Below are 26,318 nucleotides of genomic sequence, written 5' to 3' on the forward strand. Positions count from 1 at the left end.
CACTGTGTCCTCTATGTTTCGCTGATTTCACTAGTCATTTTATTCTCTCCAGTAATTCTTATAATTTAATGAACAGCTTTTTTTTCATCTCTCCCACTGACTGTTATCGGCCCGGCCGCGGCTGTATTTATCCGCTGCCTGTGGCTGTAATATATTTCCCCATAACGATTCTGAGAAAAGCGAAAAAACCATTTCATATTTCTCCAGCCAAAGCAGGACATAAACTCGTTTCCTCTGATCTGCATTTGAGAGGTTGAGCGAGCGCCAGTGGGAAGAAGTTTTAGATGAGAAAGAGGCAGAGCACATTTTTCCGTGTAAACGCTGATTCCAGGCATCTCCTGACCTTTGACCCCGTTCTATATCTTTGATCTCTGTACCGAGAGAAAATGTAAATGAATGACGACGAGGATGGCGCTCTCACTTGCTGGTCGGTCTCACATGATTCAGTCCAGCGTTTGTCTTTTAGTGATTGGGAAATGATTGGATCACTCATCATTTTGTCAACTTTTAAAGGGATAGTTCACTTTGAAATAAATGTTTGGTATGTTTTAGCTTACCTCAAGGGCATCCAAGATGTAGGTGTCTTTTTTTCCGCAGTAGTTTCAATTTTTATATTTTTAGGTCAAACCGTTCTTGTCTGTCAGTCATATAATGCAGGTCGATGGTCATTATCTCAAAACACAAGCACAGAGTCCAAATTAAAACAATTCCCCGTCGTCCAAATTAAAACAATTCCCCGTCGTCCAAATTAAACAATTCCCCATCGTAAGTACACATTGATGGCCTAAGACACGAAACGAGCGGTTTGTGTGAGAAAACGAACAGTATTTATATAGTTTTTACCTCTTATACACAGCCATGTCCAAGTGATCTGATGTGTACGCAGACTGGTGCATAGATATATATACACTAGATGTCGCCTTAAAGACATTCGTTCCAATGAACTGCCGTAGACAAGGCGACATCTAGTGTGTATATATCTATGCACCAGTCTGCGTACACGTCAGATCAGATCACTTCGACATGGCTGTGTATAAGAGGTAAAAACGATATAAATACTGTTCGTTTTCTCACACAAACCGCTCGTTTCGTGTCTTAGGCCATCAATGTGTACTTACGATGGGGAATTGTTTTAATTTGGACTCTGTGCTTGTGTTTTGAGATAATGTCCATCGACCTGCATTATATGACTGACAGACAAGAACGGTTTGACCTAAAAATATCAAAATTGAAACTACTGCGGAAAAAAAGACACCTACATCTTGGATGCCCTTGAGGTAAGCTAAAACATACCAAAAATTAATTTCAAAGTGAACTATCCCTTTAAAGCAAGCGTTGTACAGACAAAATTAACATTCATCAAGCATCAAATTGGAGTAAAGATTGTCTTTGGTGTAAAGACATCACATACATTGGTAACTTTACTGGGAATTGAACTAATACACGGTTTAAGAATGAAAATCTGCCCCATGCTGATGCAATGTGAGCAATTCATATGTAAGACAAACAGATTGTAAAAGAATAGATGTGAATAAATGTTTTTTGACAACCATCAGAAGTTGATATAGGAGGCCGTGTGACGACACGCTTGTGGAATATTCCTCACATCATACAGTATATACAGTATATACACACACACACACACACACACACACACACACACACACACACACACACACACACACACACACACACACACACACACACACACACACACAGTATATATATATGTATGATGCTGCATTTATCACAATGATCTGCTGTTTGTCACAAATATAGACTAAATATACTGTAGATAAATATAGAAAAAAACACAGACAAAGATATATTTTAATAAAGAAATATATAAATGTATATTATAATTATATATAAATTGCATTTTAATATAATTAAAATAAATAGTTCTAATAATAAATCTAGAATACTGTATTTACACTACCGTTCAAAAGTTTGGGGTCAGTAAGATTTTTTTAATGTTTTTAAAAGAAGGTTCTTCTGCTCACCAAGGCTGCATTTATTTGATAAAAAACTATTTAAAAAAACCCCAGTAATATTGTGAAATATTATGACAATTTAAAATGACTGTTTTCTATTTTAATATATTTTAAACTGTAATGTATTCCTGTGATCAAAGCTGAATTTTCAGCATCATTACTCCAGTCTTCAGTGTCACATGATCCTTCAGAAATCATTCTAATATGATGATTTGATGCTCAAGAAACATTCATTATTATTATCAATGTTGAAAACAGTTCCAATACAGTACAAAACAAAAAATCTTCAAAATTCTTTGATGAATAGAAAGTTCAAAAGAACAGCATTTATTTAAAATAGAATATTTTCTAACATTATAAATGTCTTTACTGTAACCTTTGATCAGTTTAACTCATCCTTGATGAATAAAAGTATTGATTTATTTTATTTATTTTCCCCAAAAATAAAATTAAAATTCTTACTGACCCCAAACTTTTGAACGGTAGTGTTTAATGTTACAAAAGCTTTAGATTTCAGATTAATGCTGTTCTTTTGAACTTTCTATTCATCATAGCATCATGAAATAAAAATGTAAATAACTGTTTTCAACATTGATAATAATCATAAATGTTTCTTGAGCATCAAATCATCATATTCGAATGATTTCTGAAGGATCATGTGACACTGAAGACTGGAGTAATGATGCTGAAAATTCAGCTTTGATCACAGGAATAAATTACAGTTTACTGTATATTCACATAGAAAACAGCTGATTCAAATTGGAATAATATTTCACAATATTACTGTTTTTGTTTGTATTTTTAATCAAATAAATGCAGCCTTGGTGAGCAGAAGATACTTCTTTTAAAAACATCAAAAATCTTACTGACCCCAAACTTTTGAACGGTAGTGTATATATATATATGTATGCATGTATATGTATATATAAAAAAAAAACATTCATTATAATAAAAACATATTTAAGCAATATAAATTGTCACTTTCGGGCCTTGTCCAGATAATAATAAATAATAAAATAATAAATTGATACAATAATAAAATTATAAGTTGAACTCTGATCATCACCAACGATTGAATGAATGAGATGTGAGTGCCTCTGAATCGCTGTCACATGACATTCACACGCATGTATAAATATGCATTAACTAACATTACCTGAGCCTGAGCCATTTAACGATGACGAAAAATGATTTAAATGTTTAGATTTAAGTCAGATGACCAGATATCAGATATGCATCAGATTTGAACATGCCTAAATAATCTCATATGTGCTTTACTGTTACACACAGATGTAAATGTGGCCAAAGAAAGTGTGTTTTCATGAAACCTCACCTTCAATTTAAAGGTTGCATTGCAAAGTGAGCAAAACAAAGAACAAGTGAAGTAAATATGGGCACCTAGATGGAAAATGACTAAATTTAACTTACGAAATATGACACTCTGCATTTTTTTCAGCAAACAAAGATGCCTTTCAGCAAACTGCCCTGAAATAAGGTTCATATTAAGGCTCATTCTCAGCATGGATAGGATCCAGATCCAAAACGTTCCAGAAATTATAAAAATTAGAGATGAATAAGATCTGCTGGAACAAAGGGGATACTGGGGAGGAATGCTGACCGGAAAAGCCTGGAAGTTCATCTACTTCTCCCGCAACGGATGGAAGGAAACAGTAGTGAGGAACAAAGTGGTAATCGGCACAGAGATAACGTCATTATCAAGATGGGCGTGCAGCAGTTCACTCAGACGTGTTCTCAGGACTCAAACCAACAGGTTATCTCTATTAAGAAAAGGTTTTCATGTCTTTCCTGAGAACTAACATTGTGTGTGTGTGTGTGTGTGTGTGTGTGTGTGTGTGTGTGTGTGTGTGTGTGTGTGTGTGTGTGTGTGTGTGTGTGTGTGTGTGTGTGTGTGTGTGTGTGTGTGTGTGTGTGTGTGTGTGTGTGTGTGTGTGTGTGTGTGTGTGTGTTCCTGGCAGGCCGTCAAATCTAAAATCTCTGAAATGGGTTTCCACTGCGATATTGAACAAAACAATCCCAGATTCCCAGAAATGCTCAAGATACTACGGAGTCCCTAAAGAGACATGGTGATATTAAAAAATGAGATGGGAGGAAAAATTTTATTTTGATACTTTTGCATTCCCCGAGAAACTTGGCATTTGTTTGCAAAACTTGTCTTCTTTTTTTTTCATTTTACTCTTGTAAATGTTTTAGGAATGTTTAGATCTTTGTACTGGAAAGCAAGATAAAAACACAAAATAAGAAAATATTTTTCTTTTTTAAATAAAAGTTGTAATTTGGTCATATTATGCAAAAGGTGCAAAGATATTATTATTTTAATCCTACTAATCCAATACATTAATACATTAAATTTAAAATGCAATGTCCAACCACGAATAAATTATGATTTGAGTTGTGCTGGAAATTACATTTGCTCATTAAAGATCAGAATTTTTTTTTACTAAACTGTCAGAGTCTTCCTATGATTATGTATGTCCACAGTTGGCCATTTCTAGAAGACAAATGAAATGAACTAGCGAGTGTTTATACGCTATAACATCAGCAGTCGTACAGATGAGGAGCTCCACATCTCCTGAGAGTTCAGTATTGTTTGCTGGTCTTGTTTGGAAGTCTAAATCTGATTCTCACCTGTTCACAGAAAAGCCTCTGAGTGAATGGGGAAGGCCTGCGGGCAGGGTATCCTACACCCTGGGAACGTCTCCAAGCTTTTGTACGTGTCTGTAAACAGATCTGCTCATCATTTATTTACAACAGACCGTTTCGTCAACACCCAGTCAGGCCACGGAGAAGATACATGGAACGTCCCACAACATCCTAATGGAGGTTCAACACACAATGGAGATGAAATCAACAAGGACACCCTGAAGAGAAGATAAAGAGACACAAGTGAGACACTCAAAAACACAGCTTGAGGACACATACAAAGAAATGTTATATAAATCTAAATGAATTTAAATATAAGTACATATACAGCTGTAAATAACCTATACTAACAATAGTCACTGGTTTCCATTACAGATTTGCACAAAACTTTTGCGATATTTTCTAAATGTCTAATAAATGTTTAATAAAAACCTCTGTCTCGTCTTCTGTCCAAACACACCGCGCCATCTTTAAAGAAGGATTGACTTATGTACGTCAGGTGACCTGTAAATGCGAAAAAACGTTTTCTATTGTAGTTTTGCGAAATATTCCTTTTTCGAATTGCCTGAAAAACCACCTCATGTGAAGCTAAAAGCTTTTTTGCGATATATGGGAGTTTTTGCAAAACTGACGTGTTTTCAATGGCCGTATTTTCAATTCACAATTTCAATTTGCGCAATTTGAAGGGCAATGGAGACACAGCTAATGAAACAGAAGTTGCAACAGATATTCTCCTCCATATCGGAAGGTCTTTACGTGTTACTGTCCTTTTCTCGAGGCAAAGTATTTTTGGATTAAATGCAATACATTTGAATATGTATTTTCTCATTATTTCATCTGACTCCATAAATGAAAAGGTTTTTAATGATATCTGTGCATTATTAAATGTGAGCGAATGTTTGACAATTCCTTTTAACTCTTTAATGAAAATAATGCCAAAGTCGGTTAGAATAATCAAATGTAACAATTTATTATGTGGGGGGGGGGGGGGGGGGTAAAAAGGTAACCTTATTTCCTTTTGTTTTACTTATTTGGGAATGAGACATTTGTACCAGTCGCACTGAGACATTTCAAATGATACTAAATATGTATAATACTCTATGTTAATCATTCACATTAAACCATATATTCTTGGGCGAGTCCTTGGTGATCTTCGCATGGGGGAGAAGGAGAGGGGGATGAGGGAAAGAGATGTAGATTAGGATGACTCTGAGGTGAGACTTTCGTCTCAATAGTGCACAAGGAGGAGTTCAAATGTTAAATTCCAGAGAGGTCCTTTGTCCTCTCAGGGTCTGGTCGCTCTTCAACCAGACTGTCCGGCATCTCCTAATTTCTCAATTCTTACAATATTATTATTTAAATTGTTTGAATTAAAAAAATAGTTTTTGCAAAAATATGTACAGATGAATTTTTCACAATTAGATCAATAGCATGCATTTAGAAATACAAATGCTGAATTTAAGAGGTTTGTCTGCACTATTTTTTAAACCCCTTTGCACATCTGACAAATAATTTTACTCTGCTGCAAAGGCCAGCTGGTTTATGCCAGTTAGTGCTGGTTAAGCATAACTCAGACTACATTCCTGGGCCATTTTCTTGTTTCTTGACTTCACAAAAAAACAAAAACACATTTTTTGTAGGTGCATGGATAAACTGGATATTGAAACCTGTTTAACAGAATGTTGTAAAACTAGGCAGGATATGATTGACCGGTCAAATTCTGCAATACTTTAGCAGTGCTTACGTAGCACATCTTACTGTATTAACATTTGAAAGCATACTAAGAGATTTGGCACATAATGAGTGTCACGGGAAGTGAGGTTTTAATCATCGCCTTTGTTCTCTCCGATGAAATTTAGTAAACAGAATTCATCTGGAAAACAAAACAGCTACTGTATGTGCCGTGCCATAAATCAGGAAAGTCTTTGGGTTTGTTTTTGGCGCCTGTAAACAAAAGCATGTCTGCTCATTACAACCCTTCAACACAATGCGTAGAACTCGCTTCACCTCTTTGATTATATTGGGCTCTCTGCAGGATCCCAGACTCTCGTCTCATTAGTTTTCTCCAAATGCCTCTCAGAATTTGTCTTACCTCTGTTGTGAACCCATATTCCCCCCCCTGCGGAGATCTGAATTCTGGGGATGTTTACCCAAAACAGTGGGGCGGTCTCTTCCAAGCCGAGATTAAACTTCAAGTATAACCAATCATGTCTTTCTGGGCTGAAGCCCTCACATTTTCTGCCTTCAGACCAAAAGAGATTTATTATAACTCCTTCACCCAGGGCAACAACACAACCAACCGAATCACCCATAAAATGACTTGCTTAGAGGTTAAAACTTTACAAACCGAGAAGAAATAAATCTAAAATTGGACAACAGCTGGATTTTAGATAGTTGTGACCAACGGCACTGAAAACATCGGCTGACCTAGATACTCGTCTACTGATAAAGCACAACATGAGGAGAAATATCAAGCACAAAAAGGCCTGAAGACAGAAGTTGTGCCCTACAGTCAGAGATCTTCTGAACATCGTGATCATCCTCCAAACACAGGCTGAAACAATTACCCAGCTAACACAAATATGTGCGAAAAACGTTTTGATAATGTTACCAATTACAGTGTAAAAAAAATTGCTGCGATTATTTATCACAACTTAAAATCCAACATTGTTTGAACTTTAAAAAGTATGTGTTCATGCTTGACTTAAAATATTAAGTTTAGTTAACTTTAGTTAAGTTGGATATTTAAGTTATCTCAACAAATTTTAAGTTGTTATAACTAAATCGCAGCCACATTTTTTAGTGTAGTTACATTTATGTTTAACATTTTTTATTTGTTATGCAAACATTAAGGGAACATTCTATTTGATCATTTTGCAGACATTATGGGAATGTAACTTTTGAGTAACATTTTTACAATTAACATTTCAAAGAAGTTATACTACGGGGCTGTTGAATGCTTGAATCTGATTGGTTGACGAACGTTGTTCTAAGGTGTGCAATTATTTTCAGGGAAGTAGATCCAGGCAGATCTCGACCGCATTACAGTTCCATATCACTTCGCCAAACGATTTCAGTTATTTCAAAGGTCATTACAGCCGACAACAGCAAAAGAACCAAAACCCACAATGACACTGACCCAAGCAAATAAATATAGTAACAAGCTAACAAATTTGTGTTTTTTTGCCACAAAATTACGTTTTATTATGTACAGAAAGCACATACTCTCTTTCTCCTGCTCTCTCTTCCAATCAAACGCACACACATACAATCTATCTATCTATCTATCTATCTATCTATCTATCTATCTATCTATCTATCTATCTATCTATCTATCTATCTATCTATCTATCTATCTATCTATCTATCTATCTATCTATCTATCTATCTATCTATCTATATATCATCCAAGTATCAAGAACACTTTATGGCAAAAAGGTTATTATAAGGAGAAATGTCTGACATGATTGCATAATACTTTCATGTTTAACAGGTTGCTTAACTTTTTTCTAGTGATAAAGTAGCCTATGCTTATGAGCAGTCTGATTAATAAAATATAATTAAAATAAGTAATTAATTAAATCAAATTAAATCTTTAAAATGATCCCATAATGGGAACCCCTAAAAGGTCCTATATATATTAAGCAAAAAAAGATCTGTGAAAATGTACTAAAACAGCAGAACAAAGAAGAAAATGTTCTATATATGAGCCTGACAGAACCTTTTCTTCTATGTTCTGCTGTTTTAGTACATTTTCACAGATTTTTTTAGTTTACATTCCTCCAAAAGGGCACAAACAACAGCATTTTGATACTATTATTGTTCCATTTTTGGCTTTCAGGTTTTGCATATGTTCACAATTAAAACACAGAGACACAGAGTCCGATTGCGGTGGGACTCTGGATGAAATCATAGCTTTAGCTTGAGTATCTTATTGGACTTTATGACTTTGATCAGCGAGGAGAACTAGAATCCCTGTAAGAGTTCAGCTGTCTGTGGATATCAGCCAATCTCGGATCAAATTTCACACACAACAACGGGGAATAAGAGATACAGAAGATCTTTTGTTGAAACGCACGATGGACGGATCTATATTCTGTGTCTCGGGACGTGACACCTGAAGCAGAGAGAGGCATGTTTTGGTGCATTCTGCAGACTGTATGTTATTTTCCCAGCACACTGTGGGAGAGATAATTTGCTTCAAGGAAAGTGTTTCAGAGAAACTAGTAGTTCTTTATGCATCTGAAATTGAATGGCGAACCAAAATCTCACATAGTGCATCTGAATGCAATAAAAAGTAATACAAAAATTATTCTTAAAATCAAACACTGAAATGTATTAACAGAATTTTAAAGCCAATAAATACAGCACAAACTAAGCTTCCAACATAGACACAATTAAATCCCTTTTTAGACTTCTATATGTAAACCTCTTTAAAAGTTAATGATTAACAATGCTTACAAGTTGTGGATCTTCTGTCAGGTCCAGTGTGGTTGCCACTGCTTTGTTCTTCAATAATAGTCTCTTAGACTTTTTGAACGATGTATGTACAGTTCTAGGCAATTGTACCACTATATCAAAAGAAAAAAGAAAAAGTAAATTAGTTTCGCAGTTTGACATTACTTTCATGGCAATTATACACATTGACCCCTAAATTCACATTATTGTAATGCATCTGGATATTTTTGTAATTATTCCTAATTATTGTAGTGGATAACATTTACATTTACTGTATGCATTTGGCAGATGCTTTTATCCAAAGCGAGTCGCGACTTACATTGCATTCATGGTATACATTTGATCAGTTCAGGCATTCTCTGGGAATCGAACCCATGACCTTGGTGTTGCAAGCACCGTATTCTACTGTTAGAGCTACAGGAATTCTACAGGATAAGGTTTCCTTCTGCATATCTCATGTTGTTTATAAAATTGTGTCAAATCACAACAAAGTAAAGACGGACTCCAAAGCCCAATGCTGAAATGCATATGATTGAAAACAGCATGTAAACAAAACCGCTGTCTATCTGACCATCAATGTTTCTTTCTTCACGCAAAACTAAAGATTCAGTCCAAAACAAACTGGAAAGGCCGAACCAGGGGATCTACAGGAACTACAGGCGTCTGTGCTGTTATGAGACAGATCATAATATTCCTCAACGCCTGCCATGTGTTCGTCATAAAGTGTCAATTCACATGCCAAGCGCGTTTGGAAGAAGTTTGAAAGTTTGATTTGGGTTTTGCGGGTGTCCCGTTTCAGACATGCGACTGACTGTTATTCCCCATCCCAAAAAATCAAGCGTGAACCTATGCAGACATTTCAGCGGGTCTCTTAAGTACAATAATAGCAAACATTTGGAATCATTATCATCATTTCGGGCTCACAGTCAAACCTCAGCAATCCTTAATATTCACAGAGTCCAACGTTAATACTCGCCAATGCCAAAGTGAGTAAAAACTATGCCTTTGGTGAGTAAATAAAGCATGATCGCCAGTTGGCCGGTAACTAAAACAGGATTTAAATGGCATTATAAGAATGATCATCTGACTGATGTGAGTGATGCAAGTCCTTCTGTTTTAATAAAACAAACGACCGGTGGGGGAGGACTCAGAGACTGCAGCCGCTGTTTTCAGTAAACATGGCCAGAGATTACATAATCAGGGATTTTTAAGGGCCTCGAGATAAAAGACAGTAAAGGCCCTCTAAATAGGTGCTCTGTTCCAAAGCGTAGTGAATTGCCTAAGACTGCATCAGATGTGCGCTACTACAGATGTGTCCAAAAACAGGCAGCATATTTAAGGTGGCAACGTAGCAAAAACGTTTTTCAACATTGATAATAATAAGAATTTTTTCATGAGCAGGAAATCATCATATTAGAATGATTTGTGAAGGATCATGTGACACTGAAGACTGGAGTAATGATGCTGAAAATTAATGCAGCCATCGTGAGCCTAAGAGACTTCTTTCAAAAACATAAAAAATCGTAATGATTCCAAACTTTTGACCAGTATTGTGTTTGTGCATATTAATAACAACAAATTTATAAAAGCAATTTTTTTTTTTAAAAGCACTTGAGAACATGTTATAGTGATTTTACTTTGATAGAAAGATATAAAAGTGGGTTCTAGACACAGCTTAATGATGGATTATTCTTAAAATCTTACCAAACTGGCTCATGCATTCATTCTGATGCATAAAAAAAATGATCTCTTAAAGGGATAGTTCACCCAAAAATAAAAAATTTGTCATCCTCTACTTATCCTTTACTCTCATGTTGTTGCAAACATGTATGAATTTCTTCATGTGTTGAACACAAAAGAAGATATTTTGAAGAATTTTGGTAATCAGAAAGTTGACGGTAGCCATTGACTTCCATTGATTACCAACACATGAAGAAATTCATACATGTTTGGAACAATATGAGGGTAAGTAAATGATTTTTGGGTGAATTATCCCTTTAGTGTCACTCATTTTCTGCATTTCTAGCATATGTTTGGTTTTCTGTGAAATAATAGCTCTGTGAAAACAAAGGCTAAAGGCTCCATGTCAAGCTGAAGAGAATATAAGACTCACACATGTGCACAAACACACACTGGATGGAACAGAATATCTCAGTGGGATGGAGGACGCTTGTGTCACGTGATCATCTCAACTGGAACAGCACGCTGATTTCTCAAGTGAATATTCCAGAACGCTGTCAAAAACAGATCTGATTTTGATTCGGCACAGAGGACGTGCGCACACCTCTCTGGATCTGAGTTCAAAGGGGCGATCCGGAAAGTTTGATGCCGGATCTCACGAGGGGAAGCCAGCAGATGCTCGCAGTTTTGCTCAAGGCCAGCTGCTGCTTGCGTTCAGATATATTGACAGATTTTCAAAATTACGGGCTTAAGACTCTTACTTTGGCTTCGATCAATGGAGTCTTTGTGTTTGTCTGGATCTGAGATCAGAGAACTGGACCAAACTCCACACGTTCCGGCTCTTCCTGCTGGAAACAACGTTGTGATGCCATATGTAATCGGCCATCCATACCAGGATAACTGCAAAACAAGGAGACGTTTTCTCTAGTTTAGTGATCAACCTGGTTCAAATAAATTAAACTAGTTACTATTGTTTTACCTGAACTTCAAGTCTTGTTTTTAGTGTTGGTCACTTCAGTTAACGTTAGTTAATGCATTAACTAAAATGAACTAATAATTAGAAATTAATTTGTTACAGTGTTTTTTAAACTTTGTTTACATTAGTACAGTAGTTCACTATTAGTCCAATAAATAACGCCAGATACAACTTTTGATTTTAATAATGTATTAGCAAGGTTTTTACAGTTAAATAAAACTAAAAACATTTAAAAAAACACCTTCTTGTTAATTGAAATATAATAAACACACTAAAATATCGAAAAATATATAAAAATGCAAACTATAATAGTATCTCGATACTAAAATAACACTGCATCAGTAAATGTTGAAATAACCTTAATTAAGATTAATAAATGCTTTGCTAGTTTAATATAAACAAGTTCTAATGTAAACAAATGCAACATTACTGTACATTACAACATTACTGTACACTCAAATGTAAGCTTTTTTTTTTCCTTTTTTTTTTACACAATTTAATTAATAGTAAAATTCCATCAAATTGAATTGAAAAATCCTTAATCAATTATTCAATTAAAATACGTAAGGATTATTCAATTCAATTTGACGGAATTTTACTATTAATTAAATTGCATAAATCAAAAAAATTAATAAAAAAAGGCTTAAAGTGTATAGACCTGCTGCTCTAAATGATTACAGTCCGTTTACAGAAGACGAACTTCATTTCATGCCTCACAGATGGAAAGCATGAGTGTGAAAGGTTGGATGAAGATGAGAATCTCACCATCCATTAACCGCAAATAAATCAAACCACACCGGTGCAAGAACTGGAACCAGAACACAACCACTTTGTGCCTAAAACCTCTAATAGTGTGCGATGTGATGGAGGGAATTCGGCGGCTCACAGGCTGACTGACTGAAGCCCTTCAGAGACAAAATACAGAAGGAATGAGAAAAGTAAAGAACGAGAGAAATCGAAACAGACAGAAGCGGCTGACAGCTGGCAGGCCGCTGATATCCGTCATGCTATTGGAGAGACTGTGTGTGAGAAAGACAGGTCATGAAATTTACATGGCCGCACTGCTCTGGAGCGTATGAAGACGAGCTGAGACCCGGATCCCCTGACGCACCTTTGAAGTGCAAGTTGAGCTGCTCAAATCACTGCTGCTCACACACATCTGCACCGAGCAGAGCTCCATGAGATTCTCTCATTACACACACACACACTCTGACGGAACCATCTCAGGACGTGTGCAACGGGAAACACTGCAGCATTTCATCTCACACAAACCTCAATAACACTGTGTGTGTGTCTGAGTGTGTGTAGGCAAACCCGAGCATGCATCTATTTACATATCTATATATCTTTTGTTGTATTTATCTATCTAGATATAGCGTTGGATCTATTTATTGTTCTGCCTATCTGTTGCTTTATATCTATCATTGTATTTATCTATCTTTGTATAACACATCGATTGTGCATCTATCTACTGTAGTATCCATCACCAAACCTGATTTCACCAAGTTCAACATGTTCCTGGATCAACATTCCAATCAACCAATCAGATTTGAGGGAAAAGTTTACAGTTTATGTCAAGTTTAGGCTTACAATCAGGGATGAGTGCTTCTACATCAGTGTTATTCACCGATCATTTCCCTCTGATTTTAGGGAACTTATGTGTAGGGTTAGGTGTAGGGGTAGGGATAGAGTTAGGACTACATTTTCAGACAGGAATGTTGTTCCAGGATCAACAAAATATGTTGACCCAAGAACACGTCAAACTCGACGAAATCAGGATGTGCAGAATCCATCTACATATCTATTGTTGCATCTATCTATCCATCTTTCATTGTATCCATCGTTGTATCTATGCATCTTTCTATCTATTTATCATCTATCTATCTATCCATCATTGTATCGTTGTGTGGCGAGCAGGACGGTTGCGCGAGTGCTAGTGAGCGTCCACTGAGAGCCACGCTGGTCTCGAGTCTCACGGAGGAGATCCGGGCGGATAAAAGGAGGAGTGACGACAGTGCAAGGTAAGAGAGGACCAGGGGTCTCATTTATAAACGTGGCGTACGCACAAAACGGGGCTGAAAATGTGCGTACGCCACTTCCGACTCATAAGTTGTGATTTATAAAAACAAACTTGACGAGAAAATGTGCGCACCTGCACGCAAACTCTGAGCCATGCGTACGAACGTTCTGGAGATGGAGCAGTTTGGCGATGCCGATGGTGAGCTGGAGTTAAGTGTCTTTTTGGTCACTTTTAGACAGAAAATCTAAAGAAAATTAAACATATACAGAAAGTTAATACAAATATAATTTCACTCACCAAGCCTGTCACTTGAAGCAAACATCCATCCCTTCTTAAATGTCCGCGCCAACGAGCGCTCTGGGCCGTTTAGTGAAACTGACGCAAAAAACAGTTTAAATAAATAAAAGAATGATTTAAACTATGTTTTACTTCTGATATAAACATTTAGATTAAATATGCCATTCAAATTAATGGAGTTAAACACTTAAACATGAAATCATTACTGAGAAGTTACAACATTTTTTATATTCAAATTCAATCAATAGAAATATTTGTTGTGGATGCGATGTTTCTGAACACTTTTCCTGTGGCGTGCTGTACGTGTTTTAATGTTTTAACCACAGAGATAATTGCTTATCATGATAATACCAGATTGTCTGAGAAAATAGTTTCGTGCAAATAATGCCCAAGGCCTATCTGTTTCCATTAACAATATAAATCAATTAAAAATACAATTCGGCCAGTAGAAAATATTGAGAAAACTATCTCTGAAATGTATTTTACACTATTTGATTTATGTATTCAAAAACAAGGCAAGGATATAGGCAACTACTTGATTTGTATTAATGTAATGTGTCTTGTACCGTTAAACGTTATCACGTGGATGAATAATCATATGCAAATGATATGCAGATGAGAATCTGCATAGTAAAACGAGGCGTTGTAAGCTCCATATATGGTTGTTTCGGGGAGGAGACGCATGTACGCACAATCTTCCGCTGACTGGGATTTATAAAGTGAATTCTGCGCAGGTTCTGACGTACGAACGGTTTTGGGCTGCCACTTTACTTTCATTTTGGTGTTTATTTTATTAAAAGTTACATTGATCGTTTGCCGGATCCCGCCGCTGCCTCATTTACTGAGCCTTTAGCTTTAGCTCTAGGTATCTGTCATCTACCTATCATCTATCTATGTATCGTTATATATTTCGTTGCATCTAACTATCCATCTATTGTATCTCCATCCATTTATCGATCATTCTATCTATCCATTATATTCCTCAGTGTGATTTATAGTCATCTGGTTGATAATTGTATGAGTCTGCAGTGTCTTCAAGTCATTCTAGATCAAAACAGTTCCCAGTAAAACAATGGTGTGTGTTGGAAGCGGTCCAGGTCTCTGCCCGTGGCACCATGGATTCCCTGCCTTCTGTTGCGCCTGCACAGGGACGCTTGTGTGTTTTGGTTCAAAGCGCGCCGCTTGTTGTTTTGATTTGAGATTGTATTTGTTTCTGCCTGATAGATGTCTGCAGGCAAGATTCAGGGCACTTCAAACTGCCTCGAACGAGAGCCAAGAACCAGAGACAACTTCTGCTACTGACATCCAACGAGCAAACGGTCTGTTTCAGGCAGAAGAGAGCGTTTCAAATGCAATGTTGTTCAAAAACAAAATAACATTTTTATTTTTAAAAGTCCATAAAAAACATTTGTACTGTTGCAAATTACTATTGACTGAAAAAATAAATAAAATCATCCCTCACTCCAGTGAACTAAATCATGATGACGTCATCCTTAAAGGGATACTTCACCGATTAGCATTAAGCTTTGTATCAGTAGAAACCCGGTAGTGTTTTGGAGTGACCGTGCTTCCCTCCCTCATGTCCCCCTGAGACGAGAGATTTCTGTAACGTGTGACTGGGAAAAAAACCTCAGATGACACAAAAATCATCTTTTAGCTCATCTGAGGAGCTCGTTCCGCATGTGTTCAACCCGCCCATAGGGGGATATCACCATAAAACGCCGTCTTTTCATTTTCGAGTCGACTAGTAGCCTAGTTGTGTAATTTCTTCCGATACTGCCCTCTGTAACCGGTAGGCGTGGCTTGGGAGTGTCCTCGTATGGCAGCGAAACAAGTGCATTCTGGGAGTTGTTGTCTTTCATCCACATGAGCCAAAAATAAATTTTCTGGCTTTTCTCAGTCTAGAAGGCTCCAACTTATAAAATAATTTCACATTTCTACTACATAAATGACCCAATTTAAATACACATTCATCTTTCCAGCGGTGAAATATCCCTTTAAGAAATCATTCTCGAGTCGGTACTCAAGAAAAAGCTCTTACTATCTAAAGACAGTTGAAATTGGTTGTGCTACTTAAAGGATTAGTTCACGTCAAAATGAAAATTCTGTCATAATTTACTCACCCTCAAGTTGTTTCAACCCTGTATGAGTTTCTTTCTTCTGCTGAACACAAAAGAAGATATTTTGAAGAATGTCAGTAATCAAACAGTTGATGGACCCCATTGACTTCCATAGTATTTTTTTTACCATACTGGTCAATGGTGTCCATATCAACTGTCTGGTTACCAACATTCTTCAAAATATCTTCTTTTGTGTTCAGCAGAAGAAAGAAACTCATTCACAATACATAATAATAATGTCTTCCAATACATAGCATTTCTAAAGTCTAATTTTGGACTACATTTTTTTTTTTTCAGTTTTAATTGGTTGCTCAGAATTCAGTGTAATAAAATGAAATACACTGACAAGCATTTTCAAAAAAGTTTGACAGAAAAAGAAATACCTAAGATCTGAAAACACCTCTTCTTAGTCACAGAAACTTGACCGCAATTACCTTGGAATTCTCCAACATACCACAAGTCACATTCCCTTTCTAGTCCTGCCTCTCTCGCCTGATCTCCATACAGCCTGCACGCGGCCTGTGGGATTCATTATCCAGGAACGCTCTTCCAGATTCTCCATCTCTCCCCCTGCAGCAGTGTTTTGCCCTGGAGCGCTGTATCTATAATTCATCCTTTATCTGGCCCTCACACTCGTGTTTGGTGTTCTACACACTCATTATCCACATCACAAGTGCCGACCGACTGCCTCGCTGCTCTAATGCTGATCTTTGAGAGCTGGTCGCGTATCGACTGTAATCCGGAGTAAACACGAGCCTTCGCTAGGCTACATTACATTGACGTGGTTGTTTTTTGTCATGGGCCAAAGATGCCTGGATATCTGCAGAACAAGTACTTTATGCTTCAAATGTTTGTGACATTGTACCGGATGTGATGTTATTCAGATAGCTATAAACATCTCAACAGTTTTACCAACCTTAACCAACTTTCTCAGCAAGATTCTCTGCAAACTGTTGCATGAAGTGACAGTCGTTGATCTGAAAGACAAAACGGATTGTAGAAGTTTATACAAATGTCCGCTATAGTGTCACTTAGTTGTTGTTTTTTTGCAGCTGTGCACAGCATTTTTTTCTTGTTATACAGTAAAAAATATCTAAACATGGCAAAACTAAACACCTTTACTTACAAAGTGAAATTACACATGATATTATGACTTATTTATGGACAAAAACAACAAAATCAAGTGAATTCGTGTATGCTAAAAAATTTTTTTTAATTGTTTATATACACTATACTGTTCTTAAACCGTTTCTTATTGTTACCACAGCTGCATTTACTGGATCAAAAAATAATGAAATATTACAATTTAAAATAATTTCTTAAATATATTTCCTAAAAATGTAATTTTATTTTAATTTACTGTTCAAAATATCAAATTGACATTTTATTTACTTTTATTTTTAATTGTCGTGTAACATGCAAGATTTGAATATGCAACCAGAAATAATTTTTTGTTAAAAAAACTTTAAGGGAAAGATTATCAATAAATAATGACTAACATTTGGGTCCGTTTCTCAGGTAAATGACTTAAAAAATGATGCATGGTGATGAATGATGCAAAATGAATTGTCTGACACTACATGGGAAAACAACAGGTCAAACATTCTTGAAAAATTATTCTCTTGTGTTTCACAATGGACAAAAAGTCATACAGGTTTGCAAATGTCATGAGAGGGATTAAATGATGATAGAATGATAATTTTTTGGCTGAAATATTCTTTTAAGTTGTTCAGTAAGTATATTTTGACTGACACGTTGCCCTCAGGAAGGTTAAGTCTGCCCCAAGCTCATTTCAGACCATATTGGATAACCTTGTCTGCTTGTCCGAGGTCAGAAAGATTAACACAAACGTCTGAGATGACAAGCATCATGACCCTAAAACTATTTTCAGCCCTTTGCATTACAGACATTGTTACTCGACTACATTACTTCACGTCAGATCACGCCACAGCAGAACCCTTTCAGAGCATACAACAGTCAACTTTTCTTTTTTTTTTACCAGGTAAAGAAAATTCATCTTTAACTCTGTTTTGCTATTAAAACTCTTTGAAACTGTATGAAAACTCACGAGTCACAAGATGAGGAAGAATCGTGAAACTTGAAAGTGCATTAAAATCATCATGCTTGATTTTACATCAGCAATACATTGTGGACATTCAACAAATCATCCAGAACTAGATCACAGTAACATTCATGGTTCAGGGCATTTCACATAAAAGGTCTTTGTGCTTGTTTTTATGAGCAGGTTTCTTGTGCTGGTTGAACCTTTGAACTCCGATGAAGCTAAAAACATCCACCCATTGAACCTCATGAGCACCACATGATGATCTCCATTCAGAGCCGCTCTGTGATTGAGTTAACCTTTTTAAACAAGGTTATAAGAGGACGGGAAAACAAAGAGTGACATACAGAAACACAGAGAGAGGACATGTGTTGGAATAACCAGCTAATATTAATCCAGATGAACATAAAAACCTTTTTGTCTCTCCTGATTCTCGTAAGGACAGTTAAAGCGACAAATGAGAGAATTTTGTCATCATTTACTCGTCCTCATCTCGTTGCAAACCTGTATGTTCTGGGGCCTCATTTATAAACGTTGCGTAAGCACAAAAGAAGGCGTACGCCGCTCTCTACGCAATAATTGGTATTTATAAAAAGCAAACTTGACAGGAAAATGTGCGGTCCTTCACGCAAACTCTGCCCCAGGCGTACGCACAAAAACGGGTGAAATGAGAAATGGCGTCACCGTCGGCAGAGGGAAGAAACACGTGAAAATGTGTGAAAGTGTGTGAAACTGTAACCGTTGTGTAAAAGAAATGGCAATACTGCCTCTCATAAATATCATGAAGACTTCACAAAGCAAGTCTTACAATAACTGCCTACACGAACACCCGTTTGATCGATCTGCAGTGTAAAACAAACAAAATCAAATTAACACATATTTGCAAAAAGAAAATATGAAATATGCATATTGAAATATGTTCTGCAATAATATTGGCATGTTATGCAATTCATCCTCATAACACATCTGTAGCTTGTCAGATGCAATCAAATGGATGGTAATAAAATGCCATGATGCCATCACAATGCGTAACTCTGTAACATCACACTCTGGCGATGGAGCGCTAGACGCTTTTTTGCATCGACTTTGATGTCCGACCATTTCTTTTTTATTTCGGCCCCGGTCGAGGTTGTGAGGCTGCAGCATTAACGGCGTCTGCAACCTTTTGCCACTCAAGTGCCTTTTTGGCATTAGTAATGCCCACACTGTGCCCTCCAAACAACATGTTACTCCTCTTTTCCACCTCGCCAACGATAATTTCTACTTCACATTGAGTGAAGTTACGTTTCTTGGTTTTCCTCTCTGTGTTTGCCATGATTTCGCAATCGATGAATATTAACTTGTGGGCGTTTCACGGAGTATTTATGGGCAACTATGGGGGCGTGAAATGAAGCCGCAAAAGAGTCATTCTATAATTAGGGGTACATGTCAGGTCCATGGACTCTATTATCATTTTTTTTTTAAATCATGAACATTTCACTTCAATCAATGATCACTTTTATATCAAGGGACATTTCTAATTCATTTAATACAAAAATCCAACAGATACCCATCTTTTATCTTGCAAAAATAGCATATTCTATACTGGAAGTTGCTGTTTTTGTGCTGTCCGATTTGGTAAATATGAGGTTTTGCTCTTCAGATTAGCTCTAGAATGCATGTTTCTGTATATATTTCTTATAAATATTGTCCAAAATAATCATTAACTTGTGAGAAAGGTGTTTAAAAAAATATTTTGCTTATGCATCTACATTAAATCACCCATTTTGTGCATGTCAGAGAAATCAGTGTCAACTGTGTTACTCCCTATAAAACCCCCTATAAATCAGCAATGATTTGTTCCAAAGTCACATGTCCAACATCACTGTGATGCAATTCCTTTTTTGGAGGGAAATGTGAAGACAGTGTGGTAAGTCATAACTTCTCCTCTTCAATATATTATCTATATTATTGTCTGCGCATAGAATAGATTCATTGACCGTCAACTGTGTTATCAACATGTTCTGGTGAACTTGCGTCACATGTTATATTTATAAATGTGTAGAGAAAGAATATAAAAACATAAGTTAATCAAGGTCATCTACTAACTAGTCCAAGGCCAGCATTTTGCACAAGGCCCTAAAATGGCCGAAATGTCAACCGTGTTACCCGTCAACTGTGTTACCTATCAACTGACAATGTTGACAATTCAGTTTCAATTTATGCTCACACTACATTATATGGAAATTACATTTACATTACACAAAATTACAAATTGCCTAAAACCATGATTTGCATTACAATGGATAAACTTAACTGATCTCATCACGGCCACACTTTCTATGAACTCAGTATCCATAACATAATATATTCACATTTGTCAAGGGTTATAAACCATTCAGAATTACTCATGATTGACTTAAACCTACATTTGTTGAATAAAAAGAAAGTTATCATCTTAAAGGAAGTTTTCTCTTTTCCTTCTAATGTGTCCTGTCAACGGTGTTACTTCTGTCAACTGTGTTACTTTCTCTGTCAACTGTGTTAAGTGTGGTTTTTATGTCATAAATCTTTTAAATGTGAACTAAACCGTCAGAAAACTAGATAGGGATATCTCTGGAAATGGAAATCTTGGGTAAGGATGTTGAATAATACTAAATTCAGCATACTGTGAATTTATGTTGAAGAAAAGTTTCATCCTTCATGACATCATCCCACAACGACCATTATGAAGCCCCCAATTCATATTTACAAATCAGTTAGACAGATAACCTCAAAAACTCTAGTGAATAGACTAAAAAACTTTCAAACAAATGTGTTATCAAACATGTGTTACTTCATTCATGTTTCATTTGACACAGCATTTGTCCGTAACACAGTTGACAAAATAATGAATCAAATGTTAATTTTCATTAACATATTAAAAAAAAAAATCATTAGAGCTTAAGCTTGCCAAATAAATAATTTAGCACATTAAGGGCATATATTATTTAACCACCTAGTTTATTGCTCAAAAAAGAATACTGATTTCCTGACTTTTTGGCTGACATGAAATGTACCCCTAAATATAGAATGACCCAAAAGCTGCACTACATTTAGAATTGATTGTGATTTATTAAGGGAAAACTGCGTAGGATGTGCGTGCGCACGGTTTTATAAATCCGAATATTTCTGTGCGTACGCACATCCTATGTTTCATCCGTACGCCACTTCTGACGCAAATCCTACGCAAAGTTTTATAAATGAGGCCCCTGAACACAAAAAGAGATGTTTGAGGTTTTTAATACATCTAAAGCTCATAGACGATTTTTTCCTGTCAAGCTCCATGAACAAAGATTTAAAAAAAGCACCATTTGTATCATAAAGTGTCATAATAGTAGTAGGCTCAAATCTTCTGAAGTCATATGATGCTTTGTGTGAGGAACAGACTTGATTTAAGTTCTGATTCACCAAAAATCTCTTTCTTATTATTTATATAGCACTTTATGCAATACAGATCGTTTCAAAGCAGCTTTATATTAATATGCAGGAACATTTAAATGTAGTGAAGTTCATCAATATGACATTAATTCGATTTTAGAAGTAAAGCAGCTCTACAGATGACATTATTCAGCTCAATGCAGTTCAATGTTGATTCAATTCATTTCAATAACAGTAGCAATGTTGCAAAATAAGCGTTGTTTTTTTTCTTCAAATTTTGTGTTCAAATTCAGTTCACATTTTTGTCGTTTTCCGATAGTGTTAGTGCAGTTAAATCCATAATATATAATATTAACTGTCTATTAAACGTATATTCTATATTTCTAGATTAACGATTGGCCCGCACATCCAGAGAAAATTACTTTATTTTAATTGTTAGTCAAATATTGTTTAAAATAGAAGAAAATTGGAAAAGTGCTTCAGTAAAACAAATGCATCAATGTAAAAGGGAGCATAAAGACAACGACGACTTCTGTCTAATTGCTAAATGAAAGCTCCACAGCTTTTATTTGACATTTCCTTCCCAATCGGACATGGTGTAACAGTGTTTAAGTTGGCATGCTGCATGTGTTCTCACCCTAAAGAAAGAGAGCGCTGAATGCTGAGGAGAAAAGCTGAAGGATGAAGAAAGGGAAACGTTGCACTCCCGAGTTAAACGCGCAGCTGAAGCAACAGATGCTGCGCCAGATCGCCGTGAATCAAGCAGATCCGTGGCGTGTGTCTTTACACATGCATTCAGACTCCACAAGCTTGTTTCTCTTGCTTTATCAGAGCCAGCGCTCAATGGAAAACCTGAGACTTAACCGCACATCTGTTAGCAATCGCGTCACTGTTCATTGTACAATACAATGGCTTACTTGGGACTGTTATCAACTTTCAGGTTTGCATGGATAATAGGAAACAAATGATACGGTCAGATTCTAATACAGACCTAAAAAATAATAGAATTTCAAGTTACAACCTTTAATCATGTCTGGCATAACGTTAGCACAGAAAATAATTGCGTTGTAAAATGTCTAATTGATCCTTTCTGAGGTGAAACTACTTTTCTTGGTGGATGAATGTCTGATGTAATTAAAGAGATACTCCAATTTTTTGGAAATAGGCTCATTTTACAACTTCCCTAGAGTTAAATAGTTGAGTCTTACCGTTTTCGAATCCATTGAGCCGAACTCCGGGTCTGGCGGTACCACTTTTAGCATAGCTTAGCATAGATCATTGAATCGGACAGGACCATTAGCATCTCTCTCAAAAAAATGACCAAAGAGTTTCGATATTTTTCCTATTTAAAACTTGACTCTTCTGTAGTTACATCGTGTACAAAGACCGACGGAAAATGAAAAGTTGCGATTTTCTAGGCTGATATGGCTAGGAACTATACTCTCATTCCTGCGTAATAATCAAGAAACTTTGCTGCCGTACCATGAGTCCATCAGGCGTAATGATAAGACGCAGCGCCTGAAATAGTCCCCAGCTCGGTAACTTCCAACGTGACCGGGACTAAGTTTGTCTAACCTATTAGACCTATTTTCAGGCGCTGTGTCATATCATTACGCCTGCTGGACTCATGGTACGGCAGCAAAGTTTACTGATTATTACGCAGGAATGAGAGTATAGTTCCCATATCAGCCTAGAAAATCGCAACTTTTAATTTTCCGTCAGTCTTAGTACACGATGTAACTACAGAAGAGTCAAGTTTTAAATAGGAAAAATATCGAAACTCTTTGGTCATTTTTTTAAGAGAGATGCTAATGGTCCTGTCCGATTCAATGATCTATGCTAAGCTATGCTAAAAGTGGTACCGCCAGACCCGGAGTTCGGCTCAATGGATTCGAAAACGGTGTAAATATGTGCTGCATGCTTTCTTCTCAATAGCAAAATAAACCAACAAAAATAACAGTGGTGAAAAAACAGCCGTTCAGAAAGCATCTGATCGTAGCGATGTGAATGTGTTTGCACCAGCTCTGCAATTCACAGGCATCATGTCGACAGAAGAGGTCATTCAAATTACACTGTTATTTGATTATAAAGTATATTTGAGACTATTGAATTAGAGAGAGCTTGAATTAGTCCCTTAGACACATGACATTACAGTACAGAATAACTCTTTTGGCAGTATCCAGAACATCGTATAAGCATTAATTTAATGTGTCTTCGAACAGAAAAGAGGCTCTCTGGAGCGTGCAAATAAAGTAAAAATAATGTAAAAATCAGTCTCCAGGCTTGCATAGACAACCTAGGAAAGTCTGGGAAGGTCTCGTGAAAAACTGCCATGACAATGCAATGGTGGAAATCAATGCAGGACACATATATTCACATGTACTGAAGGATAAACACCCCTATAATCCTCCGATTCAAAGAACAGCTGGAATTCCTGGCGCTCTGATTATTCCCGTTCCTTTGTTTTGTGCAAGAATGAAATCTTTCACTGCAGAGTCTCCCAAATCAGCTCGACGCACGTGAAATGGTTTGGGAGAGAGCTATGAATAATAGATTTGAGGCCGTTGCCTCCTGTGGCGAGGTGATTGCTTCATTAGCCATGATTAGCACTGCTCGAACTCCCCAACACACAGACCACACAACTGTAGTCAGAACTCATCTCATATTTCATATTCAGCGTGACCTACTTAATTTAGGGGTAGACTTATAAATATTGACTTTCTGTACTGAATACTTCCAGTCTAAGATGAAAAAAAAATGCCCTAAAACAGTTTTACTTACTAAGCAAAAGTTGATCAAATCTTTAGTACCACATCAAAGCAGAACGAATCACTATTCCCATGAGCACTTACAAAGGCCATGATAATTAGTCGGACAATATTCCTTCTTCTGCTGTCATTATTTATTTGATCAGATTATATAGTGTATAATTTATTATTTTATGCACTTTATTTATCTGTTTATAATTAATCTTTTGAATGAATCTTGAACAGTGTGACAAGAAAAAATCTGAAAAGATAAATTTACTCTAAAATAACAAAACAGATTTAAGGAATTTAGTTTTACAATGAAAGTATACCACCGTTCAAAAGTTTGGGGTCAATAATACTTTTCATTTTTAAAGAGATTAATACTTTTATTCAGCAGGGATGTATAAATTGATCAAAAGTTACAGTAAAGTCATGTTTCAATTTATCCAAAAATCCTGGAAAAGTATCCTGGTTAGCAAAAAATATGAAGCAGCAAAAACTGTTTTCCGTTTTCATTGATAATAATAATAAATGTTTCTTGAGCAGCAAATCAGCATATTAAAAATGATTTCTGAAGGATCAAATGACTCTCTAGACTGGAGTAATGATGCTGAAAATTAAGCTTTGCATCACAGGAATAAATTATTCATTAAAGCTGCAGTCCGTAGTTTTCCCTCTTTGTCGCCATCTCTGTTCGAAATCTGCTATTGCAGTTATTCGCGGAATTATTAACTTCACGCGGGTTGTGCCTCGGCTCGGTACGGCGCGGATGAATCCAGTATTTTGAGGAGAATGTGCGGCTGTCGGTCGCCGCCGGTGTGGATCCTGGCATTCACAATCACAGATTATACTTTTTGGAAATATGACCAACATAAGAGTTTTCACCGGGAAATGTCATTTGAACAAGTAACATCCACTTTTGTTCTGACCAACTAAGGGGAAAAAAGCATTGCAGTAAATCACGCTGATTAAATGTAACGATCGCTTATCATATCACGACAAACCGTGCAAATTATACTTTGATTTCAAGTTGTTAATGTAAACAACATCAGCATTGCGTGACTACATTTAATGCCCTTCCGATATTTGTCCTTGTTTTCGCGTGGTCCGGTTGCAGTCTCTTTATTTCTCCGAAGTATTTTGCGTTTTACAACGGGTGAATCTCCTGGTGATTGTCGTTTGAACCTTTCTGGATCCGCCATCAAATTGATAAGTGTAATTATATCAAGTGCTGTGAGAAAAGGCTATACATCTCCACCTCCAGCATCCTCACACTCATAGCCGACTAGCCGAGACTCTTCTTTATGTGGACAGGTGTGCTTTATGTGGACAGATGTGACGTAATGACGCAAAGACATGCTCGAATTTCCCATGGAAATCCACCGGTACCACTGGAGTTAAAAACATTATTACAAGCTTACCATTTTGAATCGAGCTACGGCAAGCAGAGAGTTTTGAACACTGGCTGGTTATGTACTTGCTCAAAAATTTATATTGGATCATTTTTTAACCCAAAAAAGTTACGGACTGCAGCTTTAAAATATAATCAAATAGAAAACAGTTATTTTAAATAGTAAAAATATTTGACAATATTACAGTTTTTTCTGTATTTTTGATCAAATAAATGCAGTCTTGGTGAGAAAAAGAGACTTCTTTCAAAACATAAAAAAAAAAAAAAAAAAAAAAAAAAACGAATAATTGCACATTTTTACATGATAGAACGTCAAACAAGACCAGAAACAACAGCTAGAAACAACTTAATTTGACATCAGTGATCCTAACAGGTTATTCAGGACATATTTACATGTTTTGGTGAATTGTTGGGGCACTGGGAAACTCCTTCAGGAACTGGGACTGGGTCTGGACATTCTAACTGCAATGTAATTAAGAAACAGGGTTTA

General features: G+C 36.4%; 2 long non-coding RNA genes across 2 annotated transcripts in view; one reads left to right on the plus strand and one right to left on the minus strand.

Annotated features, from left to right (window-relative positions):
• The window catches only part of LOC309484536, a 312,401-nt gene that overhangs the window by 55,412 nt on the left and 230,671 nt on the right, over positions 1-26,318 (plus strand). The gene's annotated exons all lie outside the window — the stretch shown is intronic.
• Positions 11,561-22,488, minus strand: LOC309484554. The gene is made up of 3 exons (XR_014200917.1): positions 22,305-22,488; positions 17,123-17,183; positions 11,561-11,693 (listed from the first exon to the last, which is right to left on the minus strand). It is a non-coding gene; the product is annotated as an uncharacterized lncRNA (long non-coding RNA).

The sequence above is a fragment of the Leuciscus leuciscus genome (genome assembly GCF_965113295.1).
Source record: "Leuciscus leuciscus genome assembly, chromosome: 20".
NCBI lineage: Eukaryota > Metazoa > Chordata > Actinopteri > Cypriniformes > Leuciscidae > Leuciscus > Leuciscus leuciscus.